Source organism: Musca domestica, unplaced genomic scaffold (assembly GCF_030504385.1).
Source record: "Musca domestica strain aabys unplaced genomic scaffold, Musca_domestica.polishedcontigs.V.1.1 10, whole genome shotgun sequence".
In the NCBI taxonomy this organism is placed as follows: Eukaryota; Metazoa; Arthropoda; class Insecta; order Diptera; family Muscidae; genus Musca; species Musca domestica.
In genome coordinates this window covers 14,913,675-14,926,411 of record NW_026712115.1, presented here as the reverse complement: position 1 = coordinate 14,926,411, position 12,737 = coordinate 14,913,675, and positions in this window count along the sequence as shown.

The following is a 12,737-nucleotide window of genomic DNA, read 5'->3' as shown; positions in this document are numbered from 1 at the left end:
CTTTGTTTCTATGAAGGGGATTAATTACTTTGTCATTCCGTTTGTAACTCCTCAAAATATTCACAATAGACCCTACAAAGCATATATATATTCTGGATCAGCGTAAAATTCTAAGACGATCTAGCGAAGTCCGTCTGTCTGTTGTAATCACGCTATCTTTCGAACGAATTGAGATAGAAGACTAAAATTTTACACACATGCATAGTTTACCAGTGGGCAGGTTAAGTTCGTAAATGGGCCATGTCGGTCCATGTTTTCTTATAGCTCCAATATAACGGTACCTCCCGATAGTCGGTATTTTGACGATTTCAGCTACATTATTCACCGGAATCGTTTCAAATTTCGTATTGAAAGATCTTAATGGGTACTACAACTTATGGCAAAAAAAAAAATCGTATGCACGTCCACATCCACTATATGACGGTACATCCAGACACTCCGCATTTTCATGATTTTTGCGACGTTATTCACCGTAATTGTAACAAATTTTGTATTTGAAGTTCGTATTCGGACTATACGAAGACGTGAACCTGAATACGAAATACGCAGTTTTTTCTTATAGGAAAAGAAAAATAGCCATTGACAATTTTGGCTACAATAATCAAAATATAGAATATCGTGGGGTACCATTATATGGGGTATGTACAATATCATAGACTATGTGAACAATTCTCTTTTAGAAGGCAAGGTACTCACAAAGAACAATTTGTGAAGAATTTCAGACGATTCCATTGAAAATTGTGAATAAAATCATCAAAATACCGAATGTCTGGGGGTGCCGTTATCAACGGAATTGTCTGAAAATCCACACAAGGAGTTCCTTGTGGGTACTTTATACCTCGGCAGAGAATTGTTCATATAGGTCCACGACATCGTATAGCCCCCATGTAACAGTACCCCCCGATATTCGGTATTTTGATGATTTTACCCACATTTTTCAACGGAATTGTCTGAAAATCCACACAAGGAGTTCCTTGTGGGTACTTTTTACCTCGGCAGAGAATTGTCCATATAGGTCCACGATATCGTATAGCCCCCATGTAACGGTACCCCCCGATATTCGGTATTTTGATGATTTTACCCACATTTTTCAACGGAATTGTCTGAAAATCCACACAAGGAGTTCCTTATACCTCGGCAGAGAATTATTTATATAGGTCCACAATATCGTATAGCCCCCATATAACGGTACCCCCCGATATTCGGTATTTTGAAGATTTTACCCACATTTTTGAACGGAATTGTCTGAAAATCCACACAAGGAGTTCCTTGTGGGTACTTTATACCTCGGCAGAGAATTATCTATATAGGTCCACAATATCGTATAGCGCCCATATAACGGTATCCCCGGTATTTGGTATTTTGATGATTTTACCCACATTTTTCAACGGAATTGTCTGAAAATCCACAAAAGGAGTCCCTTGTGGGCATTTTACCTCCTCAAAATGAAGTGTCTATATAGGTCCACGATATCGTATATCCCCCATATAACTGTAACCTACGATATTCGGTATTTTGATGATGTTAGCCACGCTTTTCAATGGAATTGTCTTAAAATCAACACAAGTAGTTCCTTGTGAGTACTTCACCCCCTGAGAGAGAATTGTCTATACAGGTCCACGATATCGTATATCCCCCATATAACGGTACCCCCGATATTCGGTATTTTGATGATTTTACCCACATTTTTTAACGGAATTGTCTGAAAATCCACACAAGTAGTTCCTTGTGGGTACTTTATACCTCGGCAGAGAATTATTTATATAGGTCCACAATATCGTATAGCCCCCATATAACGGTACCCCCCGATATTCGGTATTTTGATGATTTTACCCACATTTTCAACGGAATTGTCTGAAAATCCACACAAGGAGTTCCTTGTGGGTACTTTATACCTCGGCAGAGAATTATCTATATAGGTCCACGATATCGTATAGCCCTCATATAACGGTACCCCCCGATATTCGGTATTTTGATGATTTTACCCACATTTTCAACGGAATTGTCTGAAAATCCACACAAGGAGTTCCTTGTGGTTACTTTATACCTCGGCAGAGAATTATTTATATAGGTCCACAATATCGTATAGCCCCCATATAACGGTACCCCCCGATATTCGGTATTTTGATGATTTTTTCCCACATTTTTGAACGGAATTGTCTGAAAATCCACACAAGGAGTTCCTTGTGGGTACTTTATACCTCGGCAGAGAATTATCTATATAGGTCCACAATATCGTATAGCGCCCATATAACGGTACCCCCCAATATTCGGTATTTTGCTGATTTTACCCACATTTTTCAACGGAATTGTCTGAAAATCCACACAAGGAGTTCCTTGTGGGTACTTTATACCTCGGCAGAGAATTGTCCATATAGGTCCACGACATCGTATAGCCCCCATGTAACAGTACCCCCCGATATTCGGTATTTTGATGATTTTACCCACATTTTTGAACGGAATTGTCTGAAAATCCACACAAGGAGTTCCTTGTGGGTACTTTTTACCTCGGCAGAGAATTGTCCATATAGGTCCACGATATCGTATAGCCCCCATGTAACGGTACCCCCCGATATTCGGTATTTTGATGATTTTACCCACATTTTTCAACGGAATTGTCTGAAAATCCACACAAGGAGTTCCTTATACCTCGGCAGAGAATTATTTATATAGGTCCACAATATCGTATAGCCCCCATATAACGGTACCCCCCGATATTCGGTATTTTGAAGATTTTACCCACATTTTTCAACGGAATTGTCTGAAAATCCACACAAGGAGTTCCTTGTGGGTACTTTATACCTCGGCCGAGAATTATCTATATACGCCCACAATATCGTATAGCCCCCATATAACGGTACCCCCCGATATTCCGTATTTTGATGATTTTACCCACATTTTTCAACGGAATTGTCTGAAAATCCACACAAAGAGTTCCTTGTGGGTACTTTATACCTCGGCAGAGAATTATCTATATAGGCCCACAATATCGTATAGCCCCCATATAACGGTACCCCGCGATATTCGGTATTTTGATGATTTTACCCACATTTTTCAACGGAATTGTCTGAAAATCCACACAAGGAGTTCCTTGTGGGTACTTTATACCTCGGCAGAGAATTATCTATATAGGTCCACAATATCGTATAGCGCCCATATAACGGTACCCCCGATATTTGGTATTTTGATGATTTTACCCACATTTTTCAACGGAATTGTCTGAAAATCCACAAAAGGAGTCCCTTGTGGGCATTTTACCTCCTCAAAATGAAGTGTCTATATAGGTCCACGATATCGTATATCCCCCATATAACTGTAACCTCCGATATTCGGTATTTTGATGATGTTAGCCACGCTTTTCAATGGAATTGTCTGAAAATCAACACAAGTAGTTCCTTGTGAGTACTTTATACCTCGGCAGAGAATTATCTATATAGATCCACGATATTGCATAGCTCTCATATAACGGTACCCCCGATATTCGGTATTTTGATGTTTTTAGCCATATTTTTCAACGGAATGGTCACAAGGGGTTCTTTGTACACAAGGGGTTCTTTGTGAGCACTTTACCCACCGACAGAGAATTCTCTATATAGGTTAACGATAACGTATAGCTCCCATCGTATTGTCTGAGTACTTTACACGCAGACATAGATTTGTCTTTATAGGTCCACAATATCGTATATCCCCCCATATATCGGAACTTACTGCTTTTTTACTTGTTTTAACTAATAATTTTTTTATTTTCTCATCAATTATGCTTACACTACCTTCTGTATCTATCAAGGCTATATATTCTTTGTTTCTATGAAGGGGATTAATTACTTTGTCATTCCGTTTGTAACTCCTCGAAATATTCACAATAGACCCTACAAAGCATATATATATTCTGGATCAGCGTAAAATTCTAAGACGATCTAGCGAAGTCCGTCTGTCTGTTGTAATCACGCTATCTTTCGAACGAATTGAGATAGAAGACTAAAATTTTACACACATGCATAGTTTACCAGTGGGCAGGTTAAGTTCGTAAATGGGCCATGTCGGTACATGTTTTCTTATAGCTCCAATATAACGGTACCTCCCGATAGTCGGTATTTTGACGATTTCAGCTACATTATTCACCGGAATCGTTTCAAATTTCGTATTGAAAGATCTTAATGGGTACTACAACTTATGGCAAAAAAAAAAATCGTATGCACGTCCACATCCACTATATGACGGTACATCCAGACACTCCGCATTTTCATGATTTTTGCGACGTTATTCACCGTAATTGTAACAAATTTTGTATTTGAAGTTCGTATTCGGACTATACGAAGACGTGAACCTGAATACGAAATACGCAGTTTTTTCTTATAGGAAAAGAAAAATAGCCATTGACAATTTTGGCTACAATAATCAAAATATAGAATATCGTGGGGTACCATTATATGGGGTATGTACAATATCATAGACTATGTGAACAATTCTCTTTTAGAAGGCAAGGTACTCACAAAGAACAATTTGTGAAGAATTTCAGACGATTCCATTGAAAATTGTGAATAAAATCATCAAAATACCGAATGTCTGGGGGTGCCGTTATCAACGGAATTGTCTGAAAATCCACACAAGGAGTTCCTTGTGGGTACTTTATACCTCGGCAGAGAATTGTTCATATAGGTCCACGACATCGTATAGCCCCCATGTAACAGTACCCCCCGATATTCGGTATTTTGATGATTTTACCCACATTTTTCAACGGAATTGTCCGAAAATCCACACAAGGAGTTCCTTGTGGGTACTTTTTACCTCGGCAGAGAATTGTCCATATAGGTCCACGATATCGTATAGCCCCCATGTAACGGTACCCCCCGATATTCGGTATTTTGATGATTTTACCCACATTTTTCAACGGAATTGTCTGAAAATCCACACAAGGAGTTCCTTATACCTCGGCAGAGAATTATTTATATAGGTCCACAATATCGTATAGCCCCCATATAACGGTACCCCCCGATATTCGGTATTTTGAAGATTTTACCCACATTTTTGAACGGAATTGTCTGAAAATCCACACAAGGAGTTCCTTGTGGGTACTTTATACCTCGGCAGAGAATTATCTATATAGGCCCACAATATCGTATAGCCCCCATATAACGGTACCCCCCGATATTCGGTATTTTGATGATTTTACCCACATTTTTCAACGGAATTGTCTGAAAATCCACACAAAGAGTTCCTTGTGGGTACTTTATACCTCGGCAGAGAATTATCTATATAGGCCCACAATATCGTATAGCCCCCATATAACGGTACCCCGCGATATTCGGTATTTTGATGATTTTACCCACATTTTTCAACGGAATTGTCTGAAAATCCACACAAGGAGTTCCTTGTGGGTACTTTATACCTCGGCAGAGAATTATCTATATAGGTCCACAATATCGTATAGCGCCCATATAACGGTACCCCCGGTATTTGGTATTTTGATGATTTTACCCACATTTTTCAACGGAATTGTCTGAAAATCCACAAAAGGAGTCCCTTGTGGGCATTTTACCTCCTCAAAATGAAGTGTCTATATAGGTCCACGATATCGTATATCCCCCATATAACTGTAACCTACGATATTCGGTATTTTGATGATGTTAGCCACGCTTTTCAATGGAATTGTCTTAAAATCAACACAAGTAGTTCCTTGTGAGTACTTCACCCTCTGAGAGAGAATTGTCTATACAGGTCCACGATATCGTATATCCCCCATATAACGGTACCCCCCGATATTCGGTATTTTGATGATTTTACCCACATTTTTTAACGGAATTGTCTGAAAATCCACACAAGGAGTTCCTTGTGGGTACTTTATACCTCGGCAGAGAATTATTTATATAGGTCCACAATATCGTATAGCCCCCATATAACGGTACCCCCCGATATTCGGTATTTTGATGATTTTACCCACATTTTCAACGGAATTGTCTGAAAATCCACACAAGGAGTTCCTTGTGGGTACTTTATACCTCGGCAGAGAATTATTTATATAGGTCCACAATATCGTATAGCCCCCATATAACGGTACCCCCCGATATTCGGTATTTTGATGATTTTTTCCCACATTTTTGAACGGAATTGTCTGAAAATCCACACAAGGAGTTCCTTGTGGGTACTTTATACCTCGGCAGAGAAATATCTATATAGGTCCACAATATCCTATAGCCCCCATATAACGGTACCCCCCAATATTCGGTATTTTGCTGATTTTACCCACATTTTTCAACGGAATTGTCTGAAAATCCACACAAGGAGTTCCTTGTGGGTACTTTATACCTCGGCAGAGAATTGTCCATATAGGTCCACGACATCGTATAGCCCCCATGTAACAGTACCCCCCGATATTCGGTATTTTGATGATTTTACCCACATTTTTCAACGGAATTGTCTGAAAATCCACACAAGGAGTTCCTTGTGGGTACTTTATACCTCGGCAGAGAATTATCTATATAGGTCCACAATATCGTATAGCCCCCATGTAACGGTACCCCCCGATATTCGGTATTTTGATGATTTTACCCACATTTTTCAACGGAATTGTCTGAAAATCCACACAAGGAGTTCCTTATACCTCTATGTAGGCCCACAATATCGTATAGCGCCCATATAACGGTACCCCCGGTATTTGGTATTTTGATGATTTTACCCACATTTTTCAACGGAATTGTCTGAAAATCCACAAAAGGAGTCCCTTGTGGGCATTTTACCTCCTCAAAATGAAGTGTCTATATAGGTCCACGATATCGTATATCCCCCATATAACTGTAACCTACGATATTCGGTATTTTGATGATGTTAGCCACGCTTTTCAATGGAATTGTCTTAAAATCAACACAAGTAGTTCCTTGTGAGTACTTCACCCTCTGAGAGAGAATTGTCTATACAGGTCCACGATATCGTATATCCCCCATATAACGGTACCCCCCGATATTCGGTATTTTGATGATTTTACCCACATTTTTTAACGGAATTGTCTGAAAATCCACACAAGGAGTTCCTTGTGGGTACTTTATACCTCGGCAGAGAATTATTTATATAGGTCCACAATATCGTATAGCCCCCATATAACGGTACCCCCCGATATTCGGTATTTTGATGATTTTACCCACATTTTCAACGGAATTGTCTGAAAATCCACACAAGGAGTTCTTTGTGGGTACTTTATACCTCGGCAGAGAATTATTTATATAGGTCCACAATATCGTATAGCCCCCATATAACGGTACCCCCCGATAATCGGTATTTTGATGATTTTTTCCCACATTTTTGAACGGAATTGTCTGAAAATCCACACAAGGAGTTCCTTGTGGGTACTTTATACCTCGGCAGAGAAATATCTATATAGGTCCACAATATCCTATAGCCCCCATATAACGGTACCCCCCAATATTCGGTATTTTGCTGATTTTACCCACATTTTTCAACGGAATTGTCTGAAAATCCACACAAGGAGATCCTTGTGGGTACTTTATACCTCGGCAGAGAATTGTCCATATAGGTCCACGACATCGTATAGCCCCCATGTAACAGTACCCCCCGATATTCGGTATTTTGATGATTTTACCCACATTTTTCAACGGAATTGTCTGAAAATCCACACAAGGAGTTCCTTGTGGGTACTTTTTACCTCGGCAGAGAATTGTCCATATAGGTCCACGATATCGTATAGCCCCCATGTAACGGTACCCCCCGATATTCGGTATTTTGATGATTTTACCCACATTTTTGAACGGAATTGTCTGAAAATCCACAAAAGGAGTCCCTTGTGGGCATTTTACCTCCTCAAAATGAAGTGTCTATATAGGTCCACGATATCGTATATCCCCCATATAACTGTAACCTACGATATTCGGTATTTTGATGATGTTAGCCACGCTTTTCAATGGAATTGTCTTAAAATCAACACAAGTAGTTCCTTGTGAGTACTTCACCCTCTGAGAGAGAATTGTCTATACAGGTCCACGATATCGTATATCCCCCATATAACGGTACCCCCCGATATTCGGTATTTTGATGATTTTACCCACATTTTTTAACGGAATTGTCTGAAAATCCACACAAGGAGTTCCTTGTGGGTACTTTATACCTCGGCAGAGAATTATTTATATAGGTCCACAATATCGTATAGCCCCCATATAACGGTACCCCCCGATATTCGGTATTTTGATGATTTTACCCACATTTTCAACGGAATTGTCTGAAAATCCACACAAGGAGTTCCTTGTGGGTACTTTATACCTCGGCAGAGAATTAGTTATATAGGTCCACAATATCGTATAGCCCCCGATATTCGGTATTTTGATGATTTTTTCCCACATTTTTGAACGGAATTGTCTGAAAATCCACACAAGGAGTTCCTTGTGGGTACTTTATACCTCGGCAGAGAAATATCTATATAGGTCCACAATATCCTATAGCCCCCATATAACGGTACCCCCCAATATTCGGTATTTTGATGATTTTACCCACATTTTTCAACGGAATTGTCTGAAAATCCACACAAGGAGTTCCTTGTGGGTACTTTATACCTCGGCAGAGAATTGTCCATATAGGTCCACGACATCGTATAGCCCCCATGTAACAGTACCCCCCGATATTCGGTATTTTGATGATTTTACCCACATTTTTCAACGGAATTGTCTGAAAATCCACACAAGGAGTTCCTTGTGGGTACTTTTTACCTCGGCAGAGAATTGTCCATATAGGTCCACGATATCGTATAGCCCCCATGTAACGGTACCCCCCGATATTCGGTATTTTGATGATTTTACCCACATTTTTGAACGGAATTGTCTGAAAATCCACACAAGGAGTTCCTTATACCTCGGCAGAGAATTATTTATATAGGTCCACAATATCGTATAGCCCCCATATAACGGTACCCCCCGATATTCGGTATTTTGAAGATTTTACCCACATTTTTGAACGGAATTGTCTGAAAATCCACACAAGGAGTTCCTTGTGGGTACTTTATACCTCGGCAGAGAATTATCTATATAGGCCCACAATATCGTATAGCCCCCATATAACGGTACCCCCCGATATTCGGTATTTTGATGATTTTACCCACATTTTTCAACGGAATTGTCTGAAAATCCACACAAAGAGTTCCTTGTGGGTACTTTATACCTCGGCAGAGAATTATCTATATAGGCCCCCATATAACGGTACCCCGCGATATTCGGTATTTTGATGATTTTACCCACATTTTTCAACGGAATTGTCTGAAAATCCACACAAGGAGTTCCTTGTGGGTACTTTATACCTCGGCAGAGAATTATCTATATAGGTCCACAATATCGTATAGCGCCCATATAACGGTACCCCCGATATTTGGTATTTTGATGATTTTACCCACATTTTTCAACGGAATTGTCTGAAAATCCACAAAAGGAGTCCCTTGTGGGCATTTTACCTCCTCAAAATGAAGTGTCTATATAGGTCCACGATATCGTATATCCCCCATATAACTGTAACCTCCGATATTCGGTATTTTGATGATGTTAGCCACGCTTTTCAATGGAATTGTCTTAAAATCAACACAAGTAGTTCCTTGTGAGTACTTCACCCCCTGAGAGAGAATTGTCTATACAGGTCCACGATATCGTATATCCCCCATATAACGGTACCTCCCGATATTCGGTATTTTATGATTTTACCCACATTTTTCATCGGAATTGTCTGAAAATCCACTCAAGGAGTTCCTTGTGGGTACTTTATACCTCGGCAGAGAATTATCTATATAGATCCACGATATTGTATAGCTCTCATATAACGGTACCCCCGATATTCGGTATTTTGATGTTTTTAGCCATATTTTTCAACGGAATGGTCACAAGGGGTTCTTTGTACACAAGGGGTTCTTTGTGAGCACTTTACCCACCGACAGAGAATTCTCTATATAGGTTAACGATAACGTATAGCTCCCATCGTATTGTCTGAGTACTTTACACGCAGACATAGATTTGTCTTTATAGGTCCACAATATCGTATATCCCCCCATATATCGGCACCTTCCTATGTTAGATATTTTAAAGATTTTAAAAGAATTTTTATTGGATGTTATTTTTTTGAAAATGTTCTAATTCGTTCCAAATGGTGGAGGGTATTCAAAGTTCGGCCCGGCCGAACTTACTGCTTTTTTACTTGTTTTAACTAATATTTTTTTATTTTCTCATCAATTATGCTTACACTACCTTCTGTATCTATCAAGGCTATATATTCTTTGTTTCTATGAAGGGGATTAATTACTTTGTCATTCCGTTTGTAACTCCTCGAAATATTCACAATAGACCCTACAAAGCATATATATATTCTGGATCAGCGTAAAATTCTAAGACGATCTAGCGAAGTCCGTCTGTCTGTTGTAATCACGCTATCTTTCGAACGAATTGAGATAGAAGACTAAAATTTTACACACATGCATAGTTTACCAGTGGGCAGGTTAAGTTCGTAAATGGGCCATGTCGGTCCATGTTTTCTTATAGCTCCAATATAACGGTACCTCCCGATAGTCGGTATTTTGACGATTTCAGCTACATTATTCACCGGAATCGTTTCAAATTTCGTATTGAAAGATCTTAATGGGTACTACAACTTATGGCAAAAAAAAAAATCGTATGCACGTCCACATCCACTTTATGACGGTACATCCAGACACTCCGCATTTTCATGATTTTTGCGACGTTATTCACCGTAATTGTAACAAATTTTGTATTTGAAGTTCGTATTCGGACTATACGAAGACGTGAACCTGAATACGAAATACGCAGTTTTTTTCTTATAGGAAAAGAAAAATAGCCATTGACAATTTTGGCTACAATAATCAAAATATAGAATATCGTGGGGTACCATTATATGGGGTATGTACAATATCATAGACTATGTGAACAATTCTCTTTTAGAAGGCAAGGTACTCACAAAGAACAATTTGTGAAGAATTTCAGACGATTCCATTGAAAATTGTGAATAAAATCATCAAAATACCGAATGTCTGGGGGTGCCGTTATATGGGGGCTATACGATATCGTGGACTGATGGAGCCCATCTTCGAACTTGACAAAGTTTTCTACGACTGGTCTGTGAAAAATTTTAGCTTCTTTTTTTTCGTTTTGACTCTAGCGTGATTACAACAGGACAAAATCGTCTTAGAATTTTATGCTGATCAAGAATATATACACTTTCGGTTCGGTCTAAAATTATTATTTCGATGAGTTACAAACGGAATGATAAAGTTAAATAAATTGGGAATTAATAAAGGAGACGTTAAAACTTCGATACAGGCCATCAGTAGAACCACACCAAATATACAGTCATTTCGAATTTAAAGGATAATAATGTAAGTGAGCTAATAACTGAAATGACCATTATATACATTTAGCAAATATATATAATTTAATACTAAATACAAACAAAAAAATGACACAAGGCTGTAGTACCCATCACGAAGATCAAATACGAAATTGTATGTAATTCCGGCACATAATGTCGCTAAAATTATGAAATTACCGAATTTCGGGAATTACCGTTATACCGAAAACGTGGACCGACATGACTCATTTACGAACTTAACCTGCTCACTCATAAACTATGCATGTATGCAAAATTGTAGTTTTCTATCTCAATTCGTTTGAAAGATAGCGTGATTACAACAGACAGACGGGCATCGTTAGATCGTTTCAGAATTTTACGCTGATCCAGAATATATATACACTTTGTAGAGTCTATTATGAATATTTCGAGGAGTTACAAACGGAATGACAAAGTTAATACACCCTCCATAGAATGGTGGAGGGTATAAAAATATTAATGACATATTAAAAATATTCACAAAAAGACTTTTGGAAAATTCATGCATTAGTGAAGAGTACAAGAAAATGACACCTGCTTGGTACAATAGTAATTTCAATTACCAGTCCTTATAAAAAAGCCAAGAAAAGAGTTGAAATCAAACGAATAGAGGACAAGAAAATAATTACATCAATAATAATTAAAACAAAAATATGTACGAACAACCTAACAGGCCAGAACGAATTTTCAATATAGAAATCAAAATTCAGGAAATTTTCAGAGGTTAGCACATGTAGGTTATCCAGGGCCAAATTTCGGTCCATTTCGCAGGAATCAACCTGCGCAAGACCAGGCTGAACCAATAGAAACTTTATAATATAGAAACAAATAACTCTGCAATATTCCTGAAAGACAGTAGTGATAACAATGTGCCGAAATATCAGCAATATAGTAACAAGAAAGAAGAAATAAATACAATACCAGGTAATAGAAGATAGTAAAGACCAGTAAAGAAAGTCTTAAAGTCGGGCGGGGCCGACTTTATGATACCCTACACCACTTTGCTAATTAAGTAGAGCTCCACATAACAATTAAAAGTTTTCATGGGAGAATTCAATTATATACGCTATAATTATAATTATAATTATAATTTAAAGTTCAAAGGACTAAATATGCCGAAGCATTTGTATCTTTTAAATTCGGAATTGTATTGCCCATTTGGTGCACAATTAATTTGAAATCGGATAAAGATATATATGGGAGCTATATCCAAATCTGAACCGATCTCGATAAAATTTGGCAAAGATATTTCTGAGCTGTATTTGATATATTTCCCTGAACATCGTTGTTACGGAGTGGATATTACGGTTGTGGGTAACAAATATAACAAATCGGATGAATAATATATATGGAAGCTA